The sequence below is a fragment of the Lissotriton helveticus genome, chromosome 3_1 (genome assembly GCF_964261635.1).
Source record: "Lissotriton helveticus chromosome 3_1, aLisHel1.1, whole genome shotgun sequence".
Lineage (NCBI taxonomy): Eukaryota > Metazoa > Chordata > Amphibia > Caudata > Salamandridae > Lissotriton > Lissotriton helveticus.
The window spans coordinates 1,300,929,995-1,300,942,286 of record NC_136061.1 but is presented as its reverse complement, the minus strand read 5'-3'; positions in this window follow the sequence as shown (position 1 = coordinate 1,300,942,286).

Here is a 12,292-nt window from a genome sequence, read left to right as displayed (position 1 = left end):
TGTAACTTTAAAGCTCCCTTGAGCAGCGGGCTGACGAGCCTGGGATCCCGCACCTACGCGCCTGTGTGGTACTATACCTGGCAGATATTGGCAGCCATCGGCAACCCCAGTACACGGCCTATCCCTGCTGATGAGGGGTAATACCCCGAAACACGTGTCCAGGGATGGCGAAGACAGCGAAGATAGCAGAAGATCGAAAGATGATGCATCGCGAACACTTTACTACATTGACCAGAGTCCTTAGGTGCGACACCGCCGGTGTGTGAGTAGTGTGTGACCCCACCCCCATTTGTAACTTTAAAGCTCCCTTGAGCAGCGGGCTGACGAGCCTGGGATCCCGCACCTACGCGCCTGAGTGGTACTATACCTGGCAGATATTGGCAGCCATCGGCAACCCCAGTACACGGCCTATCCCTGCTGATGAGGGGTTATACCCCGAAACACGTGTCCAGGGATGGCGAAGACAGCGAAGATAGCAGAAGATCGAAAGATGATGCATCGCGAACACTTTACTACATTGACCAGACTCCTTAGGGGCGACACCGCCGGTGTGTGAGTAGTGTGCGACCCCACCCCCATTTGTAACTTTAAAGCTCCCTTGAGCAGCGGGCTGACGAGCCTGGGATCCCGCACCTACGCGCCTGAGTGGTACTATACCTGGCAGATATTGGCAGCCATCGGCAACCCCAGTACACGGCCTATCCCTGCTGATGAGGGGTAATACCCCGAAACACGTGTCCAGGGATGGCGAAGACAGCGAAGATAGCAGAAGATCGAAAGATGATGCATCGCGAACACTTCACTACATTGACCAGAGTCCTTAGGGGCGACACCGCCGGTGTGTGAGTAGTATGCGACCCCACCCCCATTTGTAACTTTAAAGCTCCCTTGAGCAGCGGGCTGAGAAGCCTGGGATCCCGCACCTACGCACCTGAGTGGTACTATACCTGGCAGATATTGGCAGCCATCGGCAACCCCAGTACACGGCCTATCCCTGCTGATGAGGGGTAATACCCCGAAACACGTGTCCAGGGATGGCGAAGACAGCGAAGATAGCAGAAGATCGAAAGATGATGCATCGCGAACACTTTACTACATTGACCAGAGTCCTTAGGGGCGACACCGCCGGTGTGTGAGTAGTGTGCGACCCCACCCCCATTTGTAACTAGAAATCGAAGTTGAACTTTCTGAGGGCCTGTGCATTTGCATAGACCTAACAGGCACTCCTTGACAGTGTCCTTGACATGCAAGTGTGTGGTTGCCGCTATAGCGCAGCGTACCTCCTCCCAAAACCCTCTGAGGCATAGTCATGACCATAGCATGTGATTGAGATCCACCTCCTCCAACTTACAGCGAGGACAGTCATGCTGTGTATTTGGGAACATCTGGTGTAGATGGCGTGGTGTTAGGTAGGAACTGTGGAGAACCATGCATTGTATGATTTAAAATTTTGCATTGCGGGTCACTTGTCACTTGTTTAGGATGTTCTAGGATGGCAACCCATTCCTTGTCTGACAATTCCTGCCCTAGTTCTCCTGACCATTTGGTTTTTAGATCAGTGAGGAGCACCGCTACATGGGCACGGATACTGACATATAACCATTTAATGAGGTGGCTTCCCTCACCCATGTAATATAGTGTACAAACTAATTTGTGTGCTGGGGTTTCCTCTCGCTGAGGGGCCCAGTGCTTCCTTACATAGTGCAATAGCATAGAATGTGTCAAATATAAGTGCCAGTCCCAGTTGCCCGTACAAATTTTCCTGGTCTAAGAGGATTATATTGCTAAACAGTGCTCCTACCGTCCCGACCCCTTTGTCAGCCCAGGCCTGCACCCTGTGCTTCCTGAGCCTTCCACTGGGTGTTGGTATACCCACCAGTGGGATGTTAGTGTATGAGAGGCAGCGGGAAGTGTATTGTAGCTCTTTTTTCCAGCACTGTAGCTCTGTTCTCAACAAGGGCGGTGCATTCGGGGGGATTTTGCACTTTGGTAGTAATAGTCAATCAGTCAAGCCTTTGTTAAGTGCGACTACTCACCCGTAAGGGTCTCAAGGTGCTAGGGGTCGGGGGCGCTGCATGGTCCTGTCCATCAAGGAGGGGGTCTGTTGAAGAGCCAGGTTTTGAGTTTTTTTCAGCGAAGATGGGAAGCAATGTTGTCTGTCTGAGGTGGAGCGGAAGGGCGTTCCAGGCTTTGGCCGCGAGGAAGGAGAAGGAGTGGCCTCCCGATCTGGTTTTTCTGGTGCCGGGAACCATGGCGTAGGAGAGATGGGCTGATTGTAGGGTCCTGTGGGGTGCGGGGAATTGGAGTCGGCTGTTCAGATATGCTGGTCCCGTGTCGTGGAGGGCCTTGTGTGCACATCTTGAAGGTGACTCTAGCTTCGATGGGAAGCCAGTGGAGTGTGCGCAGGTGCTGGGAGATGTAGCAGTGTCTTGGCAGGTTAAAGACCAGTCTTGCGGCAATGTTCTGGATGTTCTGCAGCTAGCGGGTGACGTTTTTGTTTATTCCGGCATAGAGTGTGTTGCTATAGTCGAGTCTGCAGGTGACCAGGGCGTGAGTGACGGTCTTTCTGTGTTTGAGGGGGATCCATTTGAAGGTCTTACATAGGAGGCAGAGGGTGTGGAAGCAGGAGGACGAGACGGAGTTGATCTGGCGGTCCATTTTGAGCTCGGAGTCCAGGATGATTCCCAGGTTGCGTGCGTGGTCCGTGGGGTTGGGCGGGCTTCCGAGGGCGGGGGGCCACCAGGTGTTGTTCCAGGCGTCGGGGTTTGGGCTCATGATGAGTACTTCTATTTTGTTGGTGTTTAGTTGTAGGCAGCTGTTTTTCATCCATTTGGCGACAGCTTCCATGCCTTCTCGAAAGTTTTGTCTGGCTCTGTTGGGTTTGTTGGATAGGGAAAGGATGAGTTGGGTGTCGTCTGCGTATGAAACAATGTTGAGTCCGTAGGTTCTGACGATGGAGGCAAGCGGAGCCATGTAGACGTTGAAGAGCGTAGGGCTGAGGGAGGACCCCTAGGGGACTCCGCAGGTGGTTGGGTAGGGTCTGAGAGGAAAGGGGGGAGTCTGACCCCCTGCGCTCTGCCTGCGTCCTTGATTCCTGCGTCGTGGGGTCTACGTATTAGGGTACGGTGAGAGACTGTGTTGAATGCCGCTGAGAGGTCGAGGAGGATGACGGCTATTGTTTCTCCTTTGTCCAGTAGGGTGCGGATAACATCTGTTGCGGCAAGGAGGGCGGCTTCCGGACTGTGGTTTTTTCTGAAGCCGGATTGGGAGGAGTCAAGGATATTGTGCTCTTCGATGAATGTGACGAGTTGACTGTTGATGGCTTTCTCAATGACTTTTGTTGGGAACTGGAGCTGGGAGATGGTTCTCTAGTTTTTGAGGTCAGTGGGGTCCGCCGAGGGTTTCTTCAGGAGGGGGTTGACCTCGGCGTGTTTCTCGTCATCTGAGAATGAGGCGGTCGCCAGGGAGCGGTTGATGGTGTGGTGGAGCATGGGTGCAATGGTGTTGGCAGCTTTGTTGAAGATGTGGAGGGGGCAGGGGTCCGTGGGTGACCCAGAGTGGATTGACTTCATCGTCATCAGTGTGACTTCTGTGGTGAGGGCTGTCCAGTTGTCAATCACCGGCTTCAGGATGTCTCGGGGAGTTGGTGGCGGTTCAGTGTGTTGGTTGTCTTTGTCGAAGTTGCCGTAGATGCTCTTGATTTTGTGGTGAAAGAAGGTGCTGAGTTTGTCGCAGAGGTCTTGAGAGGGAGGGATGCCAGTCGACTCGCTGGTATGTTGGAAGAACTCCTTGATGATGTTGAAGAGTTCTTTGCTATTGTGTGCGTGTGTGGAGATTCTGTCTTCTATCGCTTTTTTCTTCGTTTTTCTGATGAGTTGGTGGTGGGCATTGGTCGCGGCTCTGAAGTTGTTGTGTGCTTCTGTGGATTTGGTGTTCCTCCAGGCCTTTTCAAGATGGCGACAAGAGTGTCTGGACTCTGTAAGTTCGTGGTAAAACATCTGACTTTCTTGGCGTGGGTGTTGTTGTTTTTCTTGAGGGGGGCTATGGTGTTGGCGCTGTCAGAGATCCATCTGTGCAGGGTTCGTGCTGCGGTGTTAGGGTCGTCGTTTTCTGTGATAGTTGGGATGGAGTTGCTGACTGAGGAGGTGAGCTAGGCGTCGGAGATTCTGGTCCAGTTTCTTTGTGGGAACAGGTGCTGGAATCTGTGGATTGTAGGTGTTCTGAAGGTGAAGTGGAAGCCTCAGTGGTCAGTCCATGGGAGTTCGGTGGTGTGGCTGAAGGTGATGGAGTTTCCTGTTGTGAAGAAGGAGTCAAGGGTGTGTCCTGCTGAGAGCGTGGGTTCGGTCATGATTTGGCGGAGTCCAATGTTGTGGAAATTATCCAGAAGGGTTGTGGTGTTGGGGTCCAGTTGGTTGTTGAGGTGGAAGTTGAGGTCTCCCAGCAGGGTGTAGTTGGTGGATGCAATGGCATGTGGGGAGATGTCTAGGGGGTAGGTAGATGAGGGTTCCTCTGAGGGTACTGGTAGGGCTGGTCAGTATCTTGAAGTGTAGGTGTTTCATCATGTCTGAGGGCTCGTCGGGGAATGTGCTCAGGCGGAGGGTGGGTTTGTGGAGGATGGCGATTCCTCCTCCCCTGCGGGTGTGGCGGTCCTTCCTGGAGATCTTGTATCCTTGTGGAATGGCAATGGCGATGTCCGGTCCCTAGGTGGTGTTGGTCCAGATTTCGGTGAAGAACACTATGTCCGGGGTGGTGCTATGGGTGTGTGTAGGGTCCCCTGATTTATGCTGTGCACTGTGTCCCCTAACTCCTGCAGGTTGTGACCTTTGGTCCAGTTGGACAGCCACTGCAATTGGCTCGTGTAATAGTACGCTCTGAAGTCCGGCACCCCCAACCCCCCATTATGTGGTTCTAGCTGCAATTTTTTAAGGATCACCTTTCACCGTCCGGACCCCCATATCAGGTCTAGGAGTATGGTGTCCAGAGTTCGGAAGATGGATGACGTGACTGTTATTGGCAGATTGGCAAAATAATATAATAGGTGGGGTAGGACCACCATTTTGGATATTACCACATGGCCCATTGCCAATAAAGACAGTGCTGTCCAGAACACCACTTTAGATCGAATGGCTCTTGTGAGATTACCTTCAGGCATATCTGCATGGGACCTTCATATATGTATGCCTAGGTACTTAAAAGTATGATGCGCCACCGGTAAAATGTACTATCCAAAGCTGACCGCATCTGGGCGCGTGCCATCTTGAAAAAAGAAGGCATTCGATTTTGCCTCATTGATGGCTAGACCCGATATGTGTTCAAATCTGGAGAATATACTAGGGAGTGGCTCCAGCTCACCTGTTAGGTCCTGCACATAAACAATTATATCAACTGCATAGGCTGATATCAGGTGTATTGCAGTGTCTAGTTGAATCCCCAGTTGGCCAGCCTCTTGCCGCAGCCTAAGTGCAAGCGGCTCTAGCACAAGCACGAATAATAATGGGGACATGGGGCAACCCTGTCTCGTACCTCTGTGCACTAAATACTCATGCCACATGTGCCCTCCAGTGCATGCTCTCGCAATAGGGGCCTTGTATAGTAGACAAATCCACTGGAGGTACCCAGGAGGCAACCCAACCTTCTCTAGGACCTTAAACATATACTCCCATGTGATGGTATCAAATGCCTGCCGTAGGTCTAGTGCAATACAGCCGCCATTTATGTAGTACTCTGGAGTTGTTGCCATGATGTGATGCAGCCGTCTAATATATAATGATGTGCTACGTGCTGGTATCAATCCACATTGGTCCCTATGTATTAGCTTGTTTAGGTGGGGAAGAAGTCAGTTTGCTAGGATCTTACTTAGAATTGTATATGCTGTTGCCAAAAGCAATAATGGCCTATATCCCGAAAAGTCTGCCGTGTCCCTCCCTGGCTTGGGGAGTGAAACCACTAACGCCTGCATGGTGGTGTGTGGAAGGTGCCCCATTTCTAGTGACCTATTGTATAGCTCCTCCAATTTGGGGATTAAGGCCTCAGAGTATATGTCAAAAAACTCAACCGAGCAGACCATCCAGGCCCGGCTCTTTGTTTTGTGGGAGCCCCTTTATGGCAGCTTTTATTCCGGCTCTCGTGATTGGGCATATCAGACTTTTTTGTGCGTCTGTAGTGAGCTGGTGGTAGGTCAGGTCGTCCAGGAATGCGTCTATGAATGTGGTGTCTATTGGGGTGGGGGGGGCTTACTGTATAAGGTGCTATAGTATGTGTGGAAGGCTTCGTTTAGGTCCTGTTGGGCGTCAACCGTGCCTCCCCCTGGCACAGTGATGTTGCAGATTACATTGATTGGTGGGTCATCTCTCAGTATTTTGGCTAGGAGTGTCACAGATTTGTCAGTGTGCTTCATCTGGGTGTACGCCCGTGGTTGATAACCCTAAGGGTTTCTAATAGCTCAGCATGCTGTATGCTCACCTCCTGTAAGGGAGTCTGTTTCGTAGTGTCGCTCGCTGCTTTCTGCTCAAATGTTCATTTTATTCTCCACCTTGGTTACATTTTTGTGTATTTCCTGCCTTGCACCAACTGTGGCACTAATCGATGTGCCTTTTATAACTACATTGAGCGCGTCCCATTCAACTAGGATCGAGGAAGCAGTGTTCCTGTTTTCTGCAAAGTAGTTTGTGACAGTCGTGGATAACGTGTTGCGAAAGAGAGCATCCTCTAGCATCTGGGGCCACAACTTCCACGTTTGAACTGGAGTGGGAATTCTGCCCCACACGATAGAGATCTCCAAGGGGTTGTGTTCTGAGAAGGCCTTTGCTAAGTATGTAGCACTGGGTCACTTGCGCAGCGATGGTGAGGGAGCATAGTATTTTATCCATATGTGTATGCAATTGATGGACTGGGGGTAAAAGGAATATTCCTTGCTTACCAAATTCTTAATTTTCCATACATCTCCCAGCACCCACCCATCAGCCCAGCTACAGAGGGCTTCCGCTAGTTTAACAGTATGTGCTCCATGGGCAGGGGGGTGCGATCTGTCTAATGATATATCCATGACCGGATTACAGTCACCGCCTAATATCCATGGGTGTACCCTCCAGTCTGCCAGTATCATATTCAATCCCTTGAAGAATTTATCCTGGTCAAATTTGGGGCATAAAAGTTACCTAGCACCGCTGGTGGGCCATCTAGGGTCCCACATAGAAGTATGTAGCTACCCTGTCCATCAACTCGCCTTTCTAGCTCTACAAACGGAACCCTATGCCTGATCCAAATAATCACGCCTCTTGCAAATGCCGATTAGTCAGTGGAAAATACCTACCCCTTCCATTTCTTGCAATGTGATTCATGCAGGAAAACTATCTGCGCCTTGCGCCTGATCAGTTGTGCATGCACCCTATGTCGTTTCTGCACTGATGCAAGTCCCCGCACATTCCAAGTGATTAGGTTACAGGAACCAAGCATGTGTGATTGATGATAGCATATATGCATGCTTTCGGTTTGGTTATTGAGCTCCTCAACTCAGAGCATGTCAACCACTGTGTGCCAGAACTCCTAAACTCCCTTTGAACTATGAATACGAGGCCCAGCCATTGAAAAATGCTGGGCCAAACTGAGAACACAACTGCACAAATAGTGCTACATTTATATGGTGCATACGCATTTAGAGAGCAGTCAAAGCCACCATTCATGTTTGCTTACCCACATGTATGAGCTCTACCGACTTTACAGAGCTCGGGAATTAAACTATTGTTATCGCATCATAGCCATATACTTGTCCGTGAGACTATGTGTCGATCCCCAGCCGTGCCTTTTGTTCATGTGGCTGACAAGGCCGCTTCACCTGGGCTATAGTAGCCTAACAAATCGTCCGCTGTCTGAGGTGTGATTGTAGGGAACAAGATAAGACTATTCTCAGAATCGGAATGCACAATACTTTCCTCCGAGGAATCAGGGGCCATGCGGAAGCTACCCTCTCTGAAGCTGTTTGCAGCAGCTAACGCCTCTTCTCTGCTGCGTTGGGCCTGCTCATGTGTAGGGCTGAGCGTTTGCAATTTATTGGCATTCTTCACATTGTGGCGTGATCTACGCTCTTGAGTCCGTTTAGGGCTGTTTGGCAGGCTTTGGGACGTGGTGCCAGAGTTCGTGACTGGGTCCATGACCTCCACCCATTCTTCCGCCTCCTCTGGGCTGTCGAAAAAATGTTTCTTGCTCATGCATGATAATCAAACGGGCAGGGAACAAGAGTGCGTATTTGTGATTCATGGCTTGCAGTTTCTTTATAACTGTTTGAAAGGAGGACCTTTGGGGTTGGACCACGAGGGTGTAGTCGGGATACAGCGATATCCAGTGGTTTTCAAACCATATCTGTGTCCGCTCGCTCGCATGCTTTTTGGAGCAGTACATCTCGGTCCCTATAATTTAAAATCCGGGCTATCAATGGCTGCGACGGAGCGCCCACTTTTGGTCTACCAGTAGGGATTCTGTGGGCTCTCTCGAAGCAGAAGAAGGTCGATAGTCTGTCGGAAGCTATATATTCATGTAACCACTGCTCCATAAAACTGGCAGTGTTGGGACCCTCACTTCGCTCCGGGAGCCCAATGACTCTCACATTGTTTCTTCGATTTCTTCCTTCTGCATCTTCAACTCTGTCCTGCAGGCCATTGCCTTGCAGTGGAAAGGATAGAGTTAGGCGAGATTGGGTGCGTAGTGTTTTCCAGGACGTCCATTGGCTGCGTATTGATGGAGGTTGCCTCTGGTAGTTTTCCCTTAGGCCGCCCCATCACTCTTGGTAGTCTTAACGACAGCTATTGCTGTGTGGATGGCGGCTGGACTAATGGTTGCTGCGCTGTGGGAACTGTGTTCGCCCGGTTTGATTATAGCGGCACAAGATGCTGGAGTTCTTCAGGCTCAATGGGTCAGTTCTCCTCTATATATAGCCGTGAGTCATAAAAGCGACAGAAGTACAGGCCCCTGATAGTACCCGCCGTGGCCAAAGGTACATGGGTATATTAAGTCTGTACTCGGCGATCTCAGCCTTTTTTAGGGTAGCATTAGTGGTGGCCCGCCAAACAGATACAGCCTGGGTCCCCTTCTACAAAATCGCTCCACAAGCCTCATATAATGGCGTCTTACTCTACTCACACCCCACCACTCAGTTTGGTATTATTATAGGAGCCGGATCGGGCGACAGCCACCCTGGGAACAATGTCTGTCTTCGCGCCCCCAATCAGGCTGCCCGCATCTCACAGAGGGCACCACACGGGTAGTTGTCATGCTACGCCACAAGTAGGCCGCTTCGGGGGTCCCTGCCCTCCACGTGTCACAGCCAGTAGCTCATCCATGTATCCCTACACACGTCCTTTTGTCATATTGGGAGGGTGAGGGCAGACAATCCGGTTGGAGAGGCCCACCTAAAGGCAGCGTCCGACTCATTCCCCAAAGCTGGTGATCTCCGGGCTCCCGCCCGACTCCGTGTATAGGCACGCCACCACTCTGGTTCTGTCTATGTTGGGCGTGTAGAGGTGGCAGAGGGAGCAGCGGCTAACACCCCCCTGCCATCGCTCTCAACTGCAGAATTGCGACGACCGAGGGGCGTCTATGCAGGCCTGCTGTGTTAGGCAAGAGCCCAGGCTAGTCGGAACCCTTGTGGCTCCTCCTTCGTCAGCGCGGTAGGCTCAGCCGCCCCCCAGTGCGGTCCGTCTCGTGCGCCTCACCTCGACCGCATCAGCCTGTCCAAGAGCATCCTTGCTACTAGGAAGATGAGTGTCAGCCGCTGCTGGTGTCAGGTATGCGGACAGTAATTTGGTTGCGTGTGGAGTCCGCGGCGCACCAATGCCCGCGCCGGGACCTGGCCACTAGTGTGACCTTCAGGTCAAACCCTCAGGCGTTAGTTAGGTGGCAGGGTGTCAGGGAGACAGTCATCCACTCCACAGCCCACTGCAGGCTCGCAGCTCCCCACCGGGCGGCCCCCAGACGTGTCCCACTATTTCAGGTCACACTCTGCTCATAAAGGTCTACTGTTACATAGACCACACATCAAGGTACTCGCCCGGCAATGGCAGTGCTGGCCTCACAATCCACCCGCAGGCTTGCCTCGATTGTGCTGTGGCAGAGGCACAGCGGTGTGGGTCCGATGGCTCGCGGCTTATGAGGATATCTCGCTTCCCGGGCTCCAGAGCTCCGCTAAGCTACGCCATGTTCGGCGGCTAGCCACACACCCCCAGCATACATTGTTGTTAGTGCAAATTACCTAATGTTTGATATCTTCTCATGGTTACTCAAACGTACAATCACATATTTACAGCTCTGAAATTTGTCTTATGCATATTTATAAAAAATATGCAGGTCCTCACCAGCATTCAAATCAATGGGCGAAATTTAATATATATGGGGTTTCCAATTGCCCAAGCAATACTTCTTGATTGCCTCCCCGCCTTGAATTTGGTGCTGAATCAATAACAAAATATTTTGAGCAATTAAGATAGTTGTTATGGTACTGTTTAAAATGCCGGGCCACAGGGTAAGTGAAGTCAGAATTTACTATAGCTCTGAATGTTGGAGGATCCTGACATGGACCTGCAGTTTGGTGCTTCCAATATAGTGAAGTTTGCAGGTACATTCCAAAATGTAAACTGCAAATTCAGTATTACATGTATAAAAGCCATCTAAATTAACTGTTTTGTCACTGAATGGGGTAAGATATTGAGACGTGTTGACCCCAAAACGACATGCTCTACATGAGCTGCATTTGAAAAACCATTTTCTTTGTGATAGCCTATTGCTAGTTTGTGTTTTTTTGGGACTGCTTCTGACTAATATATTACTCCTAGAGGGAGTTAGCCTGAAGGTTATAGTGTTTTTTTTGGGACGTATAGATCCTATAATGGGATCAGTTAAAACAATAGCCCATTGTTTATTGAGGATGGGCCTGAACGTGTTTTAGATACATGAAAATCAACCGTATATTGGTCTCATCACTCTTTTTGTTGTATTTTTTTTTCTTATTTTTGTGATTTTTGAACAAGTGGTCTCTGAATAGAATCGTCTCCCTAGTTTCCTGATTGGCTATCATAAAAGTTCGACTAAGGGTAGCGGCTGAGTTGCCACATGCCCAGACCTTTCCTTGGCTTCCTCCTAATATCTGATTACATCACTTTCCTGGCTGCAGATTCTTTGCCGCCTTAGCATTACACCATATGGAATGCTGTCTTTAAGGTGTCTGGTGTGAAAATTGCTGGCATGGAGTATAGAATTGCCAGCTGGTATTTTTCTGTGCAGTTGAGATTCAATTCTATTGTTTTCTATATATACCTGAACATCTAAAACATCATTTTTCTGTGTGTTGATATGTGCTGCAAATTCTAGATTAACTGAATTAACAATGATCTTTTCCACAAATTTCTCAGCACTCCACACCGACCCCTTCCATGTGAAGAACACATCACCTATGTAGCGAAGCCAACAAACTACAAGATTCTAACAATCTTCACTGTGATCTACCATTAATATCAGCACCTCCCATCAGCCCATGTGTAAGCATGCGTAGCTGGGGGAGAAGCAGGCACCCATGGCTCAGTTGTTAAAAAATCTTGCTATTGAAATGAAAAAGTTATTTTCCAAGCACCAGGTAATCATGGATATTATCATCTTACTGTGATTGTGTAACCTCAGTGGCCTACTTCTAAGATAATATTGCACTGCTCTGAACCCATCTTTATGCTTGATACTTGTATAAAACGAAGTAATGTCTAATGTCATTAACACATATTCATTAGTCCAAGGTATGTCATAGATCCTTCTAAGTATATCACCTGTATCTTGTATAAAGGATGGTATATATTCACTGAAAAACCAAAGGTTAAAGCAACATTATAGTTTGGTGAAAATATCAGTGAAAAGATGCCTTTTTAAACATACAAAACCACTAAGATTCACCAGCTATTGGTAACTCAACTAACTATAACTCATGCCCTAAGATAACTATGGCTCACGGTCCACCATCCACAGTTTTGTCATCAATAATTGCATTGCAAATGTTGCAGTGATATTATCTATGATGTAATAGAAGATGTCATGAGAGATCTAAAATGTGGGTTAAAAAGAAGTACATGACAAGTGCTTGAGTTATAGTGACCTTAGGGCCCAAGTTATAGCTACTTGAGATAACTATGACTGGTAAATTTCAGAGGTTTTGTATGTTTAAAACGACATGTTTTAACCAACATTTTCACCCAACTAGAATGTCATTTGACCCTTAGTTTTTTTCAGTGAATTTTTAAGGGGTCTTTTTAACAATAAA